Raw genomic sequence first — 16373 nt, forward strand, 5'->3', positions numbered from 1 at the left:
TCTATGGTTTTATGTATCATGACATAATTAAAAAAAAACAGAACAAACAGCCAACATGCAGAAGCAGTGTGTGTAAAAATGTAGTACACCCATAAATCAAAACTGTCTGTGGCAGCAATAAATTATAGTAATGGTTTTCTTTATGACTTTATCAGTTTCTGACATCGTTCTGGATACATTTTGTCCCACTCTTCTTTACAGCATTGTTTCATTTATTTGAGGTTTGTGGGCATTCGTTTATGCACATATCTCTTAAGGTCTCACTTCAGCATTCATGTGGGTTGAGGTCTGGACTGTGGCTGTGGCATTGCAAAACCTTGATTATTTTCTTCTCCAGCCATTTTGATATAGACTTGTGGTGTGCTTGGGATCGTTCTCCTGTTGCATGACCCAGTTTCAGCCAAGCTTAAGAGTTTGATTTGATGGCTTTATATTTGACTCCAGAATATATTAGTATACAGAGGAGTTCAAGGTCAACTCAAGGACTGCAATGTGCCCAAGTCCTATGGCTGCAAAACAAATCCAAGTCACCACACCTCTACCACCATGCTTAGCAGTTGATATCAGGTGTTTATGCTAACCTGCTGTGTTTCTTTTTTGTCAAACATGGTGCTGGGCATAATTGGCCAAACATTTAGCCTCATGTTTGACTCTAGAATACTTTTGGTATACAGATGAGTTCATGGTCGACTCAATTACTAAGTCGGCATGAAGTGTTTGTGCTGATATGTTGTGTTTAGGTTTTCACCAAACGTGGTGCTGGGTATTCTGGCCAAACACCTCCACTTTGCTCTTATCTGTCCTAAGGACATTGTTGCAGAAGTCTTGTAGTTTGTTCATATGCAACTTTGCATACCTTAGCTGTGCTGCCATGTTCTTTTTTAGTAAGAAGAGGATTTCTCCTGGTAACCTATCCAAACAAGCTATACTTATTCAGTATTGCGTCTGACCAATCTTCAGATGACAACTGACTCATGGAACCCAGAAAACAAGACAAAGAGACTGTGAAACAAACTAATAACATGGAAAGGTGGGAACAGAGGGTATAAACACAAGTTGGGATAGGGGATAACTGACTCTATACTTTCTCTGACTGATCTTGCCTAAAACTTGGCTATAGTCCTGACAAGGGCTACCCCATGTCTCAAACCTCACTAGATTCCCTATATAACCTAAGTTAGTGATAGGACCCAAAGACAGGAAATGAAAGGGACAAGGCAGGACTGGAACAGGAGAACATAATGAAAATAAACACAAAGGCAGCAACTTGAGGTTCATAGCTAAAAAGCTTACATGAACATACTTATAATGGCCACAGCAAGGCAAGACTACCAGGCTTCCCAACTGAGACTGATCAGGACACTTAAGTGTATAATTAGCAACTGCAGAATCCCAGGCCGCTTTAATATCAGAAAGGCCAAGAAGGTAATTTTGATCTTTCAGTTTGTCTTTTTGCTCATTATTTCTACTGTATTGCACGTAAAGCAATGGCACTTGATAACTTTTCCTAACTAATAAAGGGAAGCGTTGGGTTAAAAAAACTAGAGGGGTCGGTCACACATTTTTCGAGATTATTCGCTTCTTACCTAGAAAGGCCGAAACAGTTATTTTGACTTTTACATTTTGGTAGTATAGAGGGTAATAGAGCTGCTGCTGCACATATGCAGCAGTGGCTCCATCCCTCTCAATGGGGTAGGCAGATATCTGGGTGCTGTGTGGACTCTGTTGTATCTGCCCCGTTGATTTCAATTAGCAGACAGAAACAGTTGATCTGCTCTGTCCAATGGCTTATTTACAAGAACGTATATTGGTTGGAATTTTCACGGCAAGCCGATATATGCTGCCATCTGAGCAGTTCCCACCTTCACTCCCCCTCACGGCTCTCTGCCTCTCTCCTCCCCTCCGGTGTTTGCAATGGGAGGGGTGGGAAGGGGGCAAAGCTAAGCTCCGCTCTGTCCCGCCCACTCCAATTGCTGGCCTCGGGGAGTGGGTGGGAGCTTAGGTCTGCCCCCATCCCGCCCACTCACATTGCAAAGAGCTAGAGGGGAGGAAAGCGGCAGAGAGCTGGTGAGGCGGAGGGAAAGGAGTCAACTGCTCAGATGGAAGCGTATATCGGCTGGCCATGAAAATGCTGGCCGATATACGCTCGTGTAAATAAGCCCTTATTGAGATGAAATGGAGCTCAGCTATTTCTGTCTGCAGAACAGAGCCAAGAAAGAAAACTTCACAGGTACCACACAGGCCCAACCCAGGCACTGCAAACCTGATGGGTCAGATCCATGGGCAACCAATTCTTACATAAAGGGGGGAAGCAATACAATTATGCATTTTTCATGCACAGAGTATTTATCTAATATAGGCATCAAATATAGTGAAGAATAGGCACTTGTGTTTTACCTACTAGCCGCAATATTGTCTTATTAGTTTAAAAAAAGAGGTCAGCACGCAAAAGTCTCAATAATAAACTTTTTCATTTTTTAAAATAGAATTGTATTAAAATATCACATTACGAAAGAGATGAGTTCCCAAACAAAAATTAATCCCTTCACAGTATTGACATATAATAAAAGAATGAAATTTTAATTGAGACTATTTAAAAACAGGGCACAAAATTAAGTTGCAGGCATCTTGCTCCCATTTAAGTAGGAGACAGAGCGCAGGCAACTGAAACACACACACATATCTTAAACTCAGACAAGAACACTAATAGGAACATCTATAAGCAGGTTTCTTAATGGGGGTCTGAGTTTCCATAGTGGCCGGTCCTGTCTAATTAATAGAAGACAGTAGGAGTCTGACCGCCTCTGGTATTGTGGAAATTTCATATAATTTCTCTTATACAATGGTTCAAGGATGTATAATGAATGTGCAATCACTAATTTCTCATTTCATTTAGTACATAGGTTACATCACAGTGTTTATGATGTACTTTTGGTCCGTGGTTGGACACATTTCCCTGCCACGATGGCAGTTCATCAGGAACCCCTGAACCTACACAGATATGGGAGGTAGTGAATACTGTTACCCAAGTGTGCGATTAGACCCAGTTCAGCAGATATGTTGTCTGAGTCCTAACAAGTAGATGACCTGCGGCTGAAGAGCGGACTCTTTTCTGCTTAAAATGGTTGTCAGGCTACTGAGCAGGAGGGTGCATCTATCTGTCACAGGTCAGTTTCTTGATCGTTACGTTTCTTAGTCCAATTTTTGTGCACCTACCAGTATCTTCAGTTGGGAAATTACTATAGCCCTATAGTAATTTCCCAAACAGCTTCACCGTAGTATTAGCTCAGTCAGTGATACAAAACTCTATACCAGCCGATGTTGTCTAGCTGATAATAGAACTTAGTCGTTTGACCAGCTGAAATCTCTGTTATAGTGAATACTGACTAGCCTAGAGGTTCACTCCCTCTCTAACTCAACTTCGTTTTGCTCGCTGTCTATTAGTAATTTGTCTAAAGCCACATTTATACAGAATGATTATCGCTTAAAATTCGCTCAAGGCCGTCGTTTGAGCAATAATCGTTGTGTGTAAATGCTCCGCTCTTTCACTCTTTGGCTGCACAATGATTTTTAAGGGAGCATAAAATCCATTGTTCAGCGGGAGAGCTGATGGCAATGACAGCTATATGCATTACTTTTTTGATGCATTATTTATTTTTGTTTGGAGACTCATCTCTTTTATACTGTGATATTTTAATACAATTCTATTGTATTATAAAATGTTAAAGTTTTTTTTATTGAGGCTTTTGCATGCTTTCTCTATCCATTATGCAGCAAGACGTGTGTATATGGTTGTAATATATGCAGCTTTGATTTATTGTATTTCAATATTGGTTTATTAGTTGCATGAAAATCGCATTATTTTTCCCAGATATTGCTTATCCGCAGTCTTTCTGAGTGAACGAAAGTCCACTATGCGTTCAGTGTGTTTCAACTTGTCAAATATTGAGTGACTAGGATTTGTGAACACATTGATCAGTCGCGTTGAGACCAGTGTCGCATACAGTTCAGCTCCACTAGTGGAAAGCGTTACACTGCTGAACAAGTTACAAATAATCAATTGCAAGATATTTGTCACAAGTCTAGCGCAAGACTGAAGTTTCATGCTGTAGCCACTTACAGGAAAGTAGCATGGTACAGGAGTAGCCGGGGTCTGGTTCACCAAATGGCGGTGCAGTACAAAGGGTTGAAGCAATAACTTAGTCAGGAGGTATAGTCAGGGTCTGGTACATGAGATGGACTATCAGTTGTAGAAGAGCAGGTATGTAGAAGAGACACTTGATTAGAGGCACAATAGCATGCAAGGAGGGAGTGGCAAGGCCAGACTTTCATAGAGAGCCTTATCAGGGAAGGTACAAGACACTGGGTGGACCAAGACAGGAAAACACGGAGCTAGGAACATAAACAGGAGGCAAAGGACAAGGAACAAGGTGCTAAGACTTAGGGGAGTATGCTGAAACAGCTCAATAGGTAGGGCTGCTGCTTGGGGTGCAGGAGGTCACAGGGTCAAATCCTGACAGTATTCCCCTCCTTCCAGATTGGCCCCCGGATATCCCAGGGCCTGGTTTTCCTAGGTACCAATGTGAGTCTGGGGTCATGGACACCAAACGCCAGCTCCCAAGAGTTCTCTGGCCCGTATCTTCCTTTCCACCTTATCAGATACTGCCTCCATGAAGTCTTGAGTCCAGAATATTGTCCACAACATACTCCTCTTCCCTTTGAACATTCACTGGTGGAAAAGGTGGCTGGCTTCTTCCTGGAAAGGGGTTTTCCTTAAATGTCGTATGAAACATGGGATAGATTTTTAGATTTCTAGGCAGGCCCAGATGAAATGCTACTTGGCCCACCCTTGCCGTGTTTGCAAATGGCCCCATATATTTTGGTCTAAGCTTGGAAGAAGGGACCTGACTTTTCAGATTCTGAAAAGTCAGAATCTTCAGCCACACTTTGTCCTCCACCTGAAACGCAGGAGAGGCCCTGCAATGGTGATCTGCAGCTCGTTTGTAGTTCACCTGGGCTTCCTTTTAGTATTTTCTTTCATTTTCCTTGAGTTTTCTGTAAGGTTACCAGTCTGTGGTTGGCCATGGGGACAGAAGTCACAACTGGGAGGCCCAGAATGAACACTGGATGTAGTCCACAGTTCACAAAAAATAGACACTGTAAGGTCGAGCAATGCCTGGCATTATTATATGTCAAATCTACCATTGGTAGGCAGTCCATCCAATCATCCTGGAGATGTGAGATGAAGCAATGGATACTGTTCCACTGTTCCAGAGTTTGGCTTGTCCTTTCGGTCTGACCGTTGGACTGGGTAAGAAACACTGAGGATAAATTTATGGTGATGCCCAAGGCTGTGTAAAAGTTCTTCCAAAACTTTGATGTGAACTGTACCTCCTTGTAAAACACTACATCATCTAGTATTCCATGCAGCCTGAAAACTTATCTGATTACCAGTTCTACAGTATTCTCTGCAGTTGGGATCCCTTTGGTGGTGATAAAATGGGCCATCTTAGTAAGCTGGTTTAACACTATCTCTTTTGAGAGGTCCACCATAAAGTCCATAGATATGGATTCCCACAGTCTTGATGGGACTGGTAGTGGCTGTAATAGTACTAGCGGACGAGCTCAGGGTATTTTATTATTTACACGTGTCACAGGAGTTGACATGTTCTTTAACATCGTCCTTGCAATTGGGCCACCAGAAGAAGCGAAGCAGGAGCTCCAATGTCTTTGAGATCCCGGAATGGCCAGCAATTTGCAAATAATCGATCTGTTTTATGACCTCAAGTCGACCCACATCTGGAACATACAGTCTGTCTTTGTGCAAACAGAATACAGATGTACTTCTTTGGAAAGTTGTGTGACAAAAGGATCAGTTTCATACCCTTCTTTAAACTTTGTCAGCAATTCCTTAGGGTTAAGTGTTCCCAAAAAATTTGGGGGGCTAAAATATTACTGTCCGTCTCAGCCTCCTCTTGTGATTTACCCAGAATCCTCGATAGGGCATTGGCCTTATCGTTCCTGGAGCCCGGTCAGTAAGAAACAATAAAATTGAATCTCGAAAAGGTGTCTCCATTCAAAGAAGGCTACCTTGATGGCTAGAAGTTCCTTATTCCCAATGTCATGGTTTCTTTCTATGGGCGATAAGATGGAGGATAGGAATGCACTTGGATGTAGCTGCATTTTGTCTCTGACTGATTGTGGCAGTATCGCACCCACTGACGAATTGGAGGCGTCAATGTCCATGACAAAGGGCAATTCTCGATTTGGGTGGATTAGTATCGGTGCTGACGTAAAGAGGGTCTTTAATCTTTCAAAGGCATTCTGTGCCTCTGCGGACCATAAAAATGTTTGTGTTTTTTTCGTGAGAGTGGTGATAGGCAGGATGTTTTTTAAAAAGTCTTTTATGAATTTCCTGTAAAAATTTGCAAACCCAACAAAGCGTTGATCCTCTTTTAAGTTCTTGAGAACAGGCCAATCCACAACAGCCTTAATTTTGGTAGGGTCCATACTTAGACCATTTAAAGAGATGATATACCCTAGAAACTGCATCTGGGTCTGTTCAAATTCACTCTTCTCTAGTTTGACATAAAGGCAGTTCTCTTGGAGTCACTCCAAGACCAATCGGACTTGGTTACAATGTTCTTCCATGTTGTTAGAAAAAAATGAGGATATCATCGAAGTAAGCCACCACAAATTGATCCAGTAGGTCTCGAAATACATTGTTAATGAAATGTTGGAAGGCGGCAGGAACATTTCACAGACCGAACGGCATGACTAGATATTCAAAGTGTCCATATCTTGTTCACATTCCTCAGCTTAGTGGACTGATTAAGTATGTATCTATTTGCTCAGATTGTCTTGTGTAGAGATGAGCGGGCGCACTCATTCGAGCATTAGGGTGTTCCAGATAACTCGAGACGAGCACCACGCGGCTCCATTACATTTCCTTCCCTGAGAAATTTGCGCCCTTTTCTGGCCAATAGAAACACATGGAAGGCATTACAACTTCCTCCTGCGACGTTCCAGCCCTATCCCACCCCCCTGCAGTGAGTGGCTGGCGAGATCAAGTGACCCCCGAGTATTTAAACCTGCCCCGCCCGCGGCTCGCCACAGACACACGCTAATAGAGATCAGGGAAAGTGCTGCTGATGCTGCTGCTATAGGGACAGTGTTAGCGTCTTCAAGAACCACAACCGTCCTTCTTAGGGCCACAGCTGACCTAGTGCATTACTATTGTGGCTGCTGTGAGCAGTTTCGCACAATTTTTTATTTTAATGTATATCGGACGTGCAGGCTGTAGCGTTCTCAGGCTGCAGTCTGTACTTGAGTATAGTGGCAGTATTGGTCAGGCAGGGACAGTGGTAGTGTAGAATCCTGTCTGCAAAAACCCCAACAGTTCTTCTTAGGGCAACCTGTGACCATGTGCATTGAACTCCGTGGTTACTGGGAGTTGTAGTACCTCTGTATTGCACAGCCTAGCCTGCGTGCAGCCTTCATTTAGAAACATTTTTCTGTCCGCACTTTGCATTGCGTCAGTTCAGTCTGCCTCTAAGTGTACGCCAAGAAACCACACATTTTCTACAACGCTCTGTGTCATACGTGTGCTGTCTCACAAGTGCACGGTGTGCCCGACGCCCATAGATTGAAAGTGCAATACACACTACATAGCCTCAGCCTGCATTGCATAGAAAAATAAGGAGATTTAAAAAAAATTCCTTGTTAAGGCTACCGGTGACCCAGTGCATTTGCCTGCGTGGCGTGTGGGACTTCACGTCCATCCATACTGCATAGTTCACAGCAAGGCCTAAGTGTAGCCTTCAGTTAAACATTTTTCTGTCCGCACTTTGCGTTGCATCAGCGCTGTCTGCCTCTAAGTGTACGCCAAGAAACCACACATTTTCTACAACGCTCTGTGTTATACGTGTGCTGTCTCACAAGTGCACAGTGTGCCCGACGCCCATAGATTGAAAGTGCAATGCACACTGCATAGCCTCAGCCTGCATTGCATAAAAAATAAGGAGATTTTTAAAAAAAATTCCTTTTTACGGCTACCGGTGACCCAGTGCATTTGCCTGCGTGGCCTGTGGGACTTCACGTCCATCCATACTGCATAGGTCACAGCTAGGCCTAAGTGCAGCCTTCCTTATAATTAATCTCTGGCTTCATTTTGCGTTATATTACCACTGGCAGCAACCAACTGCGCGGCAATAATTCACAAACATTTTTACACCGCTCTGTCTCTGCTCGATTCTTAATCCAGCAGACTGAGGGGTAGGGGTAGGGGCAGAGGACGTGGACGCGGTCGCGGTCGAAGACGCGGAGTCCCAAGTGAGGGTGTGGGCATAGGACGAGTTCCTGGTCCAGGTGAATCGCAGACGGCTGCTGCGGGAGTAGGAGAGAGGACAGTTTCTGGGGTCCCCAGCTTCATATCGCAATCTTTGGGTCCACGTCGTAGACCTTTATTAAAAAAGGAGCAGTGTGAGCAGGTCCTGTCGTGGATGGCAGAAAGTGCATCCAGCAATCCATCGACCACCCAGTCTTCTACGCCGTCCACTGCTGCAACTCTGAATCCTCTGGCTGCTGCTCCTCCTTCCTCCCAGCCTCCTCACTCCATGAAAATGACACATTCTAAGGAGCAGGCAGACTCCCAGGAACTGTTCTCGGGCCCCTGCCCAGATTGGGCAGCAATGATTCCTCTCCCACCAGAGGAGTTTATCGTGACCGATGCCCAACCTTTGGAAAGTTCCCGGGGTCCGGGGGATGATGTTGGGGACTTCCGGCAACTGTCTCAAGAGCTTTCAGTGGGTGAGGAGGACGATGACGATGAGACACAGTTGTCTATCAGTGAGGTAGTTGCAAGGGCAGTAAGTCCGAGGGAGGAGCGCACAGAGGATTCGGAGGAAGAGCCGCTGGACGATGAGGTGACTGACCCCACCTGGTGTGATAAGCCAACTGAGGACAGGTTTTCAGAGGGGGAGGCAATTGCAGCCGCAGGACAGGTTGGAAGAGGCAGTGGGGTGGCCAGGGGTAGAGACAGGGCAAGAGCGAATAATCCACAAGCTGTTTCCCAAAGCACCCCCTCACACCAAGCCACCATGCAGAGGCCAAGGTGCTTTAAGGTGTGGCAGTTTTTCACTGAGACGGCGGGCGACCGACGAACAGTGGTGTGCAACCTTTGTCGCGCCAAGATCAGCCGGGGAGCCACCACCAGCAGCCTCACCACCACCAGTATGCGCAGGCATATAATGGCCAAGCACCCCACAAGGTGGGACGAAGGCCGTTCACCACCTCCAGCTTGTGCCACTGCCTCTCCCTTTGGGCCCCAACCTGCCACTGAGATCCAACCCACCTCTCACGACACAGGCACGACCATCTCCTGGCCTGGACCCATACCCTCACCTCCGCTGTCCTCGGCCCCATCCAGCAATGTCTCTCAGCGCGGCGTCCAGCTGTCACTAAGAGAATCGTTGGAGCGAAAGCGCAAATACGCCGCCACGCACCCGCACGCTCAAGCTTTAAATGTCCGCATAGCCAAATTGATCAGCCTGGAGATGCTCCCCTACAGGCTGGTGGAAACTGAGGTGTTCAAAAACATGATGATGGCGGCAGCCCCGCGCTACTCTGTCCCCAGTCGCCACTATTTTTCACGGTGTGCCGTCCCAGCCCTGCACGACCACGTCTCACACAACATCGTACGCGCCCTCACCAACTCGGTTACTGGCAAGGTTCACTTAACAACGGACACGTGGACAAGCACAGGCGGGCAGGGCCACTATATCTCCCTGACAGCACATTGGGTGAATTTAGTGGAGGCTGGGACAGAGTCAGAGCCTGGGACCGCTCATGTACTACCCACACACAGAATTCCGGGCCCCAGATCGGTGCTGGTATCTGCGGCGGTGTATGCCACCTCCAGTAAACCTTCCTCCTCCTCCTCTCCCAACGCAACCTCTACCTTACAATCAAGACGTGTCAGCAGCAGCATGTCGCCAGCAGTCGGTGTCGCGCCGCGCGGCAGCACAGCGGTGGACAAGCGTCAGCAGGCCGTGCTGAAACTACTCAGCTTAGGAGAGAAGAGGCACACGGCCCACGAACTGTTGCACGGTCTGACAAAGCAGACCGACCGCTGGCTTTCGCCACTGAGCCTCCAACCGGGCATGGTCGTGTGTGGCAGTAATCTAGTGGCGGCTCTGCAGCTCGGCAGCCTCACGCACGTGCCATGCCTGGCCTACATCTTTAATTTGGTGGTTGAGCGGTTTCTGAAAAGCTACCCACACTTGTCAGACCTCCTCGGCAAGGTGCGCCGGGTCAGCGCACATTTCTGCAAGTCCAACACGGACGCTGCCACCCTGCGCACCCTGCAACATCGGTTTAATCTGCCAGTGCACCGACTACTTTGCGACGTGCCCACATGGTGGAACTCTACGCTTCGCATGTTGTCCCAGCTGTATGAGCAGCGTAGAGCTATAGTGGAATACCAACTCCAACATGGGCGGCGAAGTGGGAGTCAGCCTCCTCAATTCTTTACAGAGGAGTGGGCCTTGATGGCAGATATCTGCCAGGTCCTTGGAAACTTTGAGGAGTCCACCCTGATGGTGAGCGGCGATGCTGCAATCATTAGTGTCACCATTCCCCTGCTATGCCTGTTGAGAAGTTCCCTGCAAAGCATAAAGGCTGATGCTTTGCGGGCGGAAATGGAGGCGGGGGAAGACAGTATGTCGCTGGATAGTCAGAGCACCCTCATGTCTATATCTCAGTGCGTTTTGGAGGAGGGGGAGGAGCCTCAGGAAGAAGAGACAGCTGGGCCAACTGCAGAGGGTACCCATGCTGCTTGCCTCTCATCCATTCAGCGTGTATGGCCTGAGGAGGAGGAGGAGGAGGAGGATACTCAGTGATCTTCCTAGTGAGGACAGCCATATGTTGCGTACAGGTACCCTGGTACACATGGCTGACGTTATGTTAGCATGCCTTTCTCGTGACCCTCGCATTAGACGCATTCTGGCCAGTACGGATTACTGGGTGTACACACTGCTTGACTCACGGTATAAGGATAACCTTTCCCCTCTCATTCCCAAAGAGGAAAGGGGTTTGAGAGTGATGCAATACTACAGGGCCCTGGTGGACAAACTGATGGTAAACTTCCCATCTGACAGCACTAGTGGCATAAGGCGCAGTTCCGAGGGCCAAGAAAAAGGGGAGGCGCGGAGATCAGGCAGCATGTTCAGCGCAGGCAGGGGAACACTCTCCAAGGCTTTTGCCAGCTTTATGGCTCCCCAGCAAGACTGTCTCACACCTCCCCAGTCCAGGCTGAGTCGGAGGGAGCACTGTAAGAAGATGGTGAGAGAGTACGCAGCCGATCGTACCACCGTCCTCCGTGACGCCTCTGCTCCGTACAACTACTGGGTGTCAAAGCTGGACACGTGGCCCGAACTCGCGCTGTATGCCCTGGAGGTGTTGGCTTGCCCTGCGGCTAGCGTCTTGTCAGAGAGGGTGTTTAGTGCAGCTGGGGGAATCATCACAGACAAGCGTACCTGCCTGTCAACTGACAGCGCCAACAGACTTACACTCATCAAGATGAACAAAGCTTGGATTTCCCCAGACTTCTCTTCTCCACCAGCGGACAGCAGCGCTACCTAAAGACCTTTGTCAATCTGTGTATGATATTCGTCCTCCTCCTCCGGCTCCTCCTCCTGAAACCTCTCGTAATCACCGCGAATGGGCAATTTTTCTGTGGGCCAAGAGGCTCATATAACTTTTCTAAATAGTATTTATCTGTTTCAATTCTCATTAAAGCATTGAAACTTCCATCTGAACCTATTGTTTTTTAGACTGGGCTGCCTCCAGGCCTAGTTAAAAATTAAGCCACATTATGCTAAGCGATTAATGGGTGTCACCTGCCCTCTGGGTTGGGCATGGGCAATTTTTCTGGGGTACATTTGTACTGTCGTTACACCAATTTTTCAGGCCCTCGCCTACAATGTAATCAAAGTAATTTTTATGGGCTTTGCCTGCACTCATGGTATACCACTGTGTCTGGGGTTGGCCTACACTTTTGCTACAGAAATGTAACTCTGCTCTGCCTACCTATACTTCTGCCACAGTAATGCTACAGGGGTCTGACTATACTTCAGCAACAGAAATGTTACTTCAGTCTGCCGATACTTCTGCTCCTGAAATGTTACCTTGGTTGGTGTATACTGTTACTACTGTAATTTTACTAATACTGGGCTCTGCCCATAATGCTCCAATGGAAATGTTACTGGGGCATGTTTATACTGCTATAATAGAAATATAACTAATAGTGGGCTCTGCCCATACTGCTTCTACGTTAATGTTACTGGGGTCTGACTATACTGCTACTACTGAAATGTTACAAATACTTTGGTCTCCCTACACTGCTGCCAGGGAAATGTTTATCTGCTGCTTTGCCCATACTGCTTCTACGGTACCGTTACTGGTGTCTGACTATAATGCTACTACTGAAATGTTACAAATACTTTGCTCTCCCTACACTGCTGCCAGGGAAATGTTTATCTGCTGCTTTGCCCATACTGCTTCTACGGTACCGTTACTGGGGTCTGACTATACTGCTACTATTGAATTTGTTACAAATACTTTGCTCTCCCTACACTGCTGCCAGGGAAATGTTTATCTGCTGCTTTGCCCATACTGCTTCAATGTTACTGTTACTGGGGTCTGTCTGCACTGCTGGAACTGAAATGTGACTGGGGCATGTCGCAACTGATACTACTGAAATGTTACTGGGGTCTGTCAATACTGCTGGAACTGAAATGTTACTGGGGTCTGTCTGCACTGCTGGAACTGAAATGTGACTGGGGCATGTCGCAACTGATACTACTGAAATGTTACTGGGGTCTGTCAATACTGCTGGAACTGAAATGTTACTGGGGTCTGTCTAGACTTATACTACTGAACTGTTACTGGGGCCTGTCTATGCTGATACTACTGAAATGTTACTGGGGTCTGTGTATACTGCTGCAAATGAAATGTTAGTGGGGTCTGTTGTCACTGCTGCCAATGAAATGTTAGAGGGGTTTTTGCATACTCTTACCGCTGAAATGTTACTAATTCTCGGCTCTGCCTATACTGCTGCTACTGCAATATTACAGGGTAGTGGAAACGGAGGCTTCCCAAAGACATGATGGTGGCGAGGCCGCGCTTCTAGGTTCCCCAGGCGCGACAACTTTTCAGCGACGCGGTGACTGGGAAGGTGCATATAACCACGGACACGGGGACAGGACACGTACTGCCTCAAAAACATCCCTGTCCTCCTCCTCCAACAATGAAAACATTCTTGGCCGAAGCCCACCTGTATTTAATCTGATGTTAGCTCTGCTGTCCAGAGCACTGCAATGCGATTTATTTATGTACCGCCAATGGGTTCCAGGCAGCCACCCATGCTGTCGGTCCACACGGACTTCACATTATTGAGTTGTACCTGTCTGTGTCTATGTATTAAAAACCCCGGTCAGACTGGGGCATGCAGTGTGGGCCGAAGCCCACCTGCATTTAATCTGACGTTACCTCAGCTATGCTGGGCAATGCAATGGGATTTATTTATGTACCGCCGGTAGCTTCCTGGGACCCACCCATGCTGTCGGTCCACACGGAGTAGTAACTGCATGTGTCTACTTATAAAGAACCCCAGTCTGACTGGGGCATGCAGTGTTGGCCAAAGCCCACCTGCATTTAATCTGACGTTACCTCAGCTGTGCTGGGCAATGCAATAGGCTTTATTTATGTACCGCTGGTGGCTTCCTGGGACCCACCCATGCTGTGGGTCCACACAAACTTCACATTAGGGAGTTGTACCTGCCTGTGTATACTTATAAAAAAAAACAGACTGACTGTGACATGATCATAACACATAAATTTCAGATCTATTTTCAGAAGAAAAGATTGTCTCTTTTCAAGTGCTAAGAGACAAATATGAGATTACTCCCAGAGAGTTCCACTCTTATTACCAGATGCGATCTTTCTTATCAGTATCCCACCTGGAAAAATGCTCCCTACCCAATAAACTAACTACCTTACTCTCCAAGAAAGACCCATCAAATACGTCCCTGACAGAGAGATTTTACAATATTCTGTCAGGAAATTTAGGCACAAAAAAGAAAATGCACTTACTAAACTGGGGATTCGACCTAAAAAAATCATTCCCTATAGACCAATGGCTAACAGCTTTCACTTGGGCAAACAAATCTACGTTATCTGCAAATCTCCTTCAAATCTATATCTATATATATAAAATTGAATGTATGCGTGTCTGTCTGTCTGTTTGTCCTTTATGCGCTACTACACCATTCATCCGATTGCCATGAAACTTTGGGAAGTTGTTGAGTACACTCCTGGGAAGATTATAGGCATAGTAAAACTATCCTACGATAAATGGCGCGGGTGCAAGCGTCGTCGACAGTTGCGCCCCCCCCCCCAAGTAGATCGTTTGATTTCCATCACTGCCACTAATTCTCTCACTTTGCGATGTCATAGAAACTTGAAATTTGGCACGAGCATTGATTATGTCAAAAATAGGAAAGCTAATGGGTCCCAACTCGATTATTCAATTCTAAGCGCAAAAGAATTAGCGTCCAAATTTTACGTACGGAATCTAATTCTCTCACTTCCCAATGTCATAGAAACTCGAAATTTGGCACGAGCATTGATTATGTCATAAATAGGAGAAGCTAATGGGTCCCAACTCGATAATTCAATTCTATGCGCAAAAGAATTAGCGTCCAAATTTTATGTACGGAATCTAATTTTCTCACATAGAAACTTGAAATTTGGCACGGGCATTGATTGTGTCATAAATAGGAAACGCTAATGGGTCCCAACTCGATTATTTAATTCTATGCGCCAAAGAATTAGCATCCAAATTTTACGTACGGAATCTAATTTTCTCACATAGAAACTTGAAATTTGGCACGGGCATTGATTATGTCATAAATAGGAAACGCTAATGGGTCCCAAGTCAATTATTCAATTCTAGCGCAAAAGAATTAGCGTCCAAATTTTACGTACAGAATCTAATTCTCTCACTTCTTGATGTCATCTATATATATATAAATGTATGTCTGTCTGTCTGTCCTTTATGCATTACTATACCATTCATCCAATCGCCATGAAACTTTGGGAAGTTGTTGAGTACACTCCTCCGAAGATTACTGGCATAGTACATCTATCCTATGATAAGTGCCGCGCGTGCGAGCATCGCCGACAGTTATGCCCCCCCAGACAAAGATCGTTTGATTTCCATCTCAAGCATGAAAGCAAAAGGCATTACGAGCGACGGGATGAGTGTTCAACCAGAAAATGATGCATCCGCCGAACGTTTCGCAAGACAATTGCTGGATATTGAGAATGCTGAGGTCAAATGAAAGCTGTGCTGTGATTGGTTGCTATTTCTTATACTGCTGAGGTAACATGAAAGCTGTGCTGTGATTGGTTGCTATTTCTTATACTGCTGAGGTAACATGAAAGCTGTGCTGTGATTGGTGGCTACTTCTTATACTACTGAGGTTGCATGAAAGCTGTGCTGCGATTCGTTGTTATATATTATACCACTGAGGTAACAGGAAAGCTGTGCTGTGATTGGCTGCTATTCCTTATACTGCTGAGGTAACATGAAAGCTGCGCTGTGATTGGGTGTTATATATTATACCACTTAGGTAACATGAAAGCTGTGCTGTGATTGGTTGTTATATATTATACCACTGAGGTAAGATGAAAGCTGCGCTGTGATTGGTTGTTATATATTATACCACTGAGGTAACATGAAAGCTGCGCTGTGATTGGTTGTTATCTAGATATATAAAAACAAATGAATGTCTGTCTGTCTTCGCAGCAACGCGCGACGGGTAAGCTAGTATTATATATATACAATTGAATGTATGTCTGTCTGTGTGCGTGTCTGTCTGTTTGTCCTTTATGCGCTACTACGCCATTCATCCGATCGCCATGAAACTTTGGGAAGTTGTTGAGTACACTCCTGGGAAGATTACTGGAATAGTACATTTATGCTACGATAAATGGCGCACATGCGTGCGTCGTCGACAGTTACGACCCCCCCACGTAGATCGTTCGATTTCCATCATTGCCACTAATTCTCTCACTTCCCGATGTTGTAGAAACATGAAATTTGGCAGGAGCATTGATTATGTCATAAATAGGAAAAGCTAATGGGTCCCAGCTCGATTATTCAATTCTATGCGCCAAAGAATTAGCGTCCAAATTTTACGTACGGAATCTAATTTTCTCGCTTCCCAATGTCATAGAAACTTGAAATTTGGCACGAGCATTGATTGTGTCATAAATAGGTAAAGTTAATGGGTCCCAAATCGATTATTCAA

This window comes from Eleutherodactylus coqui, chromosome 2 (genome assembly GCF_035609145.1).
Source record: "Eleutherodactylus coqui strain aEleCoq1 chromosome 2, aEleCoq1.hap1, whole genome shotgun sequence".
Taxonomy (NCBI): domain Eukaryota; kingdom Metazoa; phylum Chordata; class Amphibia; order Anura; family Eleutherodactylidae; genus Eleutherodactylus; species Eleutherodactylus coqui.